Genomic DNA, 6,587 nt, shown 5'->3' with positions numbered 1-6,587 from the left:
ACCGGCGGGAAAATCCATCTTTGTCCTTTGCTGGCTCTCCTGGGCATGCGTAAATGGACTTCCCAATTACCTAGGCTAAACTACCTAACAGTACCACCAAATGTCAAAGGAATACAATTGGAAGCATGCAAAATTGTTTAGGGGCTCTAAAAATTGGCTGCCTGCCTGTCCCTTTGAGGATATTGCATGTCCTATCTTGGCTCAATAAAAACAAAATTTTTATTAAATTTTATAAATTTCTCAGGTATAGACAAGCACTGGAAACTACATCTGGTAAGTCAATATTTCTACAGAAATAATGACAAAGTCAGTTCTAATGTAGCAAATCAGCAATCTTTGTCAGGAACAACTGGACTGCACCTTGCTTGGTCCTGGGTGGGTCTATATTGTTTTCGGACTCATCTGGAATCCTGTCCACTAGAGTTAATGTACAAGCCTTAGAAATCCTTATTCTCATATTGCCATGATTGTATATAATAAAATTTTAACTTAAAAGAAAAAAGAGTAGAGCAATCATCACTACAATCAAATTTAAAACATTTTCTGTGTCTGTGCTCACTGTTATTGACCGTCCATTTCCCCTGACCTCTCCTGCCACCATGCCTGTAGGAAACTAATCCTGTTCCTGTCTCCATAGCTTCATCTGCCCCAGATCCCCTATAAAGGAAAACATATCCCCCCAAAAAGCAAACCATAAAAGTACTCAACAACAATGAACAAATAAAACACAGACAAATTCTATCAAAAAGAATTAGGAAATATTTAAAACGGAAACAACTTTAAATGAGTCACACGGGAGATCGCATGATCAGGTGCTGCATTTGAACTAAGTGCATCTGCCACAATCCACTGGGCACTGTGCGCTGTCCAGCAGTACGGCTAGTCACAGCCTGGAATGTGGTCAGAGACCCCGTCATATGTTGACGCTGCAAATGGATTAGGGGCTTCCGCCCTCACCCATGGCTTTCTGCAAACCTGGTGTTCACAATTCAAGCTCTAATACTGTTCCCCCATCAGGATTTTGCTTTATTACTTACAATCCTGGATCACACAGGCTGGTGGGCTTCTTCATGTGAACTTGGCTGATGCCTCATTTAGAGGGCTCCTCTTCAAGTTTTATAGGCTTCCTGGTAAACCCGCCTCCAGAAACCCATCCAGTTATCAGAACACACCCACGAGCTCTAGAGCACTGTGTGATCCAACCTAGCATGAAGCATGCTCCCTCGTCCTCCAGGTCGCTGATAACCAGACACCCTGCCGCTGAGTCCATGCCAACTCACAGGGACCCTAGGGTTATGAAATTCTGCATCTTTATGGAAGCAGATTCCTTCCCGTCCTCCACCTCCCATCCCCCCACAGAGAAACTGGTGGGTTTGAACCCCAGGCCTCTTGGCTCAGGCTGATGCTTAACCCACTGCACAACCAGCGATCCTTACCACCAGGTGTAACTCACCAGCATCCAGTGTCTCCTGGAGGGCTGTGTTGGGAAGAGTATCAGTTCTTCCTAATGATCTTTCCCAAAATGTACAGCCCGCATTTAATCAGGGAATATCACTCAAACCCAAACTGAGGAATTCTTTTCAAACACCAGACTCAAGTTCTCTTCAGAGACTCACGGTGAGCAGCCCTTCTGAGAGGAAATACGAAGACAGCCAGAGGACGCCAACTAATGAGCTGGCATCAACTCCTAGAGGAGGGAAGATGGGGATTGGACAATGGATGGCATGCAATCGAGGCCCAAGGATACTAGGATTGCACATGTTCATGTCATGATTTAGGCCATTGCATTGTGGTAACAGATATTCTTTGCATTTGGGAAATATCAGTGAAGAAACACGTTGGTTATTGGAGGAATCAGCAACCTTCTTTGTAAGTTAGAAATGATGGAAAAGTGTGAGGCGACTTCTTAGGAAATATAATTCTAAGGGAGTTTTTCCTTCCGCGCCATACAAAAGCCCCTCATGCATGGTTTCCACTGCCTCATGCTTTCATGTGGTGTCTGCGAGGGACCTTCCGGCTCATATTCGATCTGACAGGAGCATGTAGTTGGCCTTGTTTTCCATCACGTTGCTCCTGTTGGCAAACATGTCCAACTTCAGCACCTGAAAAACCTCACTGAGCGTATTCGTGAGATGCTGGGCAGACAGAAGCCTAGGGGAAGGGCCAGGTGGGAGAGCCAGGCCCAAGGTGTGCTGGTGTCCTGAGAGCTCACAGTGGTCAGTGCTCAGTAGACAGAGAGGTCTGTGGGTGCCCCACCCCAGAGCAGCCCCATGGGAGACCTCAGCTCTGGTGAGTGAGACCCCAAAACTTCTTATTGGGCTTTGCTTCCTGCTCTAGATAAGACCTGTTGCGCTCAACCCACTGAGAGTCATCAGGTTCATGCCAGCTTGGAGAGTCTCTCTGGATCAGGATTCAAGGGGGGTGAGTTGCCTGTGAGTGTGATTTGCAGCAGTGCCCTGTGTGTCAGCAGGAGAGTGCCAGGCCTGCCTTCTTAGATGCCTCTGGACAGACTCCAGCCCCTCGCCTTGCTCCTAGCCGTCCCCTCCTTCACCCTCTCTGTCCTAGTCGTGTCGTGCTGCCCCAACAGAAACACCACAGTGGATGGCAAACCACACAACGTGTCTGTCTCACAGCTTAGGAGGTAGTCGTCCAGGTCCAGGGCAGGATGTCCAAGGAGGCCTGATTGTGTCCTTTGTGATTATGTGTTGAGCTGTGAACTGTAAGGTCACCATTTGAAACCCCCAGCCTCTGTGCAGGGGTGTGATACGTAGGGTTATTGTGCCAACATGGCCAATAGCAACATGTGGGATTAATAAGGTCGCAGTTCGATTGGAGGGCAAAGAGATAAATGGCTCATTAAGCACCACCTCTGTTTCTGTCTTGCTCTATCGTGATCAGACCAGCTTGCTGCTGCTAGTTCTCTGGCTCAGCTTGTGAGCTACACTACCTGTGGGAACTTTCCTAAGTGAACTCTGACATTTGCCTACAATGGAGTCAATTGGGCCCTGTGGTGGTAGAGACAGAACTGAAACAACAAGACAGGGTGGACGTGGTTAACATAATGGACAGCAAGGTTTCCGTAGTAATCAAAACAACCTGTCTCATGTGGACTTATGGCATTGGCTACTTAACCACAGTGTTCTTAGGAGTGAAATACATGAAACCTACTACATATTTACATGATCTATACAGGCAGAAGAACATTAGATCAGGTGACCAACACAATAGAGAGTCACAACCACTCAATCAATTCCCAGACCTGAGCCAGTTTCCAGATTCACAACCCCTTGAATGAGGGGGAGGATGCATCCCTTTGAAGAAGGACCCTGCTATGTCACTGAAGGTTTATACTGTTAGTCTTTCTTCTAGCCTTCCCCAAAGGGACCTGCGGCCTTTCACAAGAGTGTTCAATGGGGGAAAGGAAATCATCAAACTTTTCCGGGATTACTGGATACTGGCTCGGAACTGACCCTAGTTCCAGGAGACCCAAAGTGCTTCGAAGGCCCACCAGTCAGGGTGGGAGCATTTGGAGGTCACGTTATCGATCCAGTTTTAGCTCACGTATGCCTCACCGTGAGTCCAGTGTGCCCCTGGACCCATCCCGTGGTTATTTCCTTAGTTCCAGAATGCATCTTTGCGGTACACATACTTAGTAACTGGAAGAACCCCCATACTGGATCCCTGAAATGTGGAATAAGAGCTATCATGGTAGGAAAGGCCAAGTGGACACCATTGGAACTGACAGTGTCTAGGAAAACGGTAAACCAAAAGCAATACCACAATCCTGGAGGGATTGCAGAGATCAGTACCACCATCAAAGACATGAAAGATGCAGGAGTTGCGATTCCTACCACATCCTTGTTTAATGCACCTATTTGGCCTGTAAAGAAGACAGATGGATCCTGGAGAATGGCAGTGGATTATCGTAAACTTAACCAGGTGGTGACCCCAACTGCTGCTGCTGCCATTCCAGATGTGATTTCATTACTTAAGCAAATTAATACTTCTCCTGGTACTTGGTATGCAGCTATTGATCTGGCTAATGCCTTCTTCTCAATACCAGTCTCCAAGGACCACAAGAGCTAGTTTGTCTTCAGCTGGCATGGGCCAACAATACCCTTTCACAACTCTCCCCCAGGGGTACATCAACTCTTCTGCCCTGTGCCATAATTTAGCCTGAAGGAACCTTGATCACCTGTCTATTCCAGAAAATGTCACACTGGTCCATTATATTGATGACATGCTGATTGGAACCACTAAGGAGGATGTATCAAAGACTCTAGATTCATTGGTACATCTGCGTGGAAGAGGTTGGAAAATTAATCCAACAAAGATTCAGGTACTCTCCAACTCAGTAAGATCTCTAGTGGTCCAGTGGAGTGGGGCATATCGAGATATTGCTACTAAAGTGAAGAATAAGCTATTGCATCTGCCCCCCCCCCCAACTAAACAGGAGGCACAATTACTAATGGGTCTCTTCGGATTTTGGAGGCAACATATCCCTCATTTGAGTGTTCTACTTTGACCTTTTTAACAAGTGACATGAAAGGTCTCCAATTTTGAGTGGGGCCCAGAACAAGAAAAGGCTCTGCAACAGGTTCAGGTTACCGTGCAAGCTGCTCTGCCACTGGGCCATATGATCCAGCTGCATAAAGATGCAGTGTGGAGTCTTTGGCAGACCCCTATTGGTGAATCACAGTGGATACACTTGGGATTTTGAAGTAAACTCCTGCCGTCCTCTGCAGAGAACTACTCCCCTTCTGAAAAACAGCTGTTGGCCTGTTACTGGGCCTTAGTGGAGACTGAAGGCCTCGTCATGGGCCACCAAGTCACCATGAAGTCTAAGCTGCCCTTCATGAACTGGGTATCATCTGACCAACAGAGTCATCAAGTTTGACGTGAACAGCAACACTCCATTGTTAAATGGAAGTGGTATATACAAGATTGGGCCAAAGCAGGACCTGAAGGGACAAGTAAGCTGCATGAAGAAGTGGCCCAAATGCCCACAGTCTCCACTTCTGTCACATTGCCTCCTTTCTCCCAGTCTGCACCTATGGCCTCCTGGGGAGTTCCTTAACATACTTTAAGTGAAGAACAGAAAAGTCATGCTTGGTTTACGGATGGCTCTGCACGATATGCAGGTGCCACTCGTAAGTGGACAGCAGCAGCACTACAGCCCCTTTCTGGGATCTCCCTAAAGGACAGTGGTGAAGGGAAATCCTCCCAATGGGCAAAACTTTCAACAGTGCACCTGGCCATTCAATTTGCCTGGAAGGAGAAATGGCCAGATGTAAGACTGTAGCTAATGGCTTGGCTGGATGGTCAGGGAATTGGAAGGAACATAATTGGAAAATTGGTGACAAAGAGGTGTGGGGAAGAGGTATGTGGATAGACCTCTCTGAATGGGTCAAGAAAATAAAGGTAATTGTATCTCATGTGAGCGCTCACCAAAGGATTACCTCTGAAGAGGAGGACTTTAACAATCAAGTGGATAAGATGACACGCACTGTGGAGACTGGTCCTCCTCTTTCCTCTGCCACTCCTGTCATCACCAAATAGGCACTTGAACAAAGTGGACATGGTGGCAGGGATGGAGGCTGTGCATGGGCACGGCAACGTGGACTTCCACTCACCTAGGCTGACTTGGCCACTGCCACTGCTGAGTGCCCCATCTGCCAGCAGCAGAAGCCAACATTGAGTCCAAGAGATGGGACCAGTCCTTGGGGAGATCAACTGGCAACCTGGTGGCAGGTTGATTACATAGGACCACTTCCATCATGGAGGGGACAGCGTGTTGTTCTTACTGGAATAGACACCTACTCTGGAAATGAATTTGCCTTCCCTGCATGTGATGCTTCTACCAAAACTACTATTCGTGGACTTACAGAATGCCTCATCCACCGGCAGGGCATCCCACATAGCATTGCTGCAGATCAAGGAACTCACTACACAGCACAAGAAGTGGGGCAATGGGCCCATGCCCATGGACTCCACTGGTCGTATCATGTTCCTCATCGTCCTAAAGCAGCTGACTTGATAGAATGATGGAATGACCTCCTAAGGACACAATTACGGCTCCCGCTATGTGGCAACAAGTGCGGGGTTGGGGCAATGTTCTCCAGGAGGCTGTATATGCAATAAGGCAGTGGCCAATATATGGTGCAGTGTCTCCAATAGCCAGGATTCATGGGTCCAGGAACCAAGGGGTGGAAGCTGGAGTGGCACCACTCACTATTACTCCTAGTGATCCACTTGCAGCATTTTTGCTTCCTGTCCCAGCAACCCTGTGTTCCTCAGGCCTGGAGGACCTGGTTCCGAAGGAAGGAACTCTCCCACCTGGAAACACAGCACGGATTCCACTGAACTGGCAGCTGAAAATGCCCCCTGGCCACTTTGGGCTCCTCGTGCCTTTGGATTAACAGATCAGAAAGGGTGTCACTGTACTGAGTGGTGTGATTGATCCTGATTACCAAGGAGAAATTGGACTGGTGCTACATACTGGAGGTAAAGAAGAATATGTCTGGAATCCAGGAGATCCCATAGGCCGACTCTTAGTGTTACCATGACCTGTGATTAAAGTAAATGGT

This window comes from Tenrec ecaudatus, chromosome X (genome assembly GCF_050624435.1).
Source record: "Tenrec ecaudatus isolate mTenEca1 chromosome X, mTenEca1.hap1, whole genome shotgun sequence".
Classification (NCBI taxonomy): domain Eukaryota; kingdom Metazoa; phylum Chordata; class Mammalia; order Afrosoricida; family Tenrecidae; genus Tenrec; species Tenrec ecaudatus.
Note: the sequence above shows the minus strand (reverse complement) of the source record.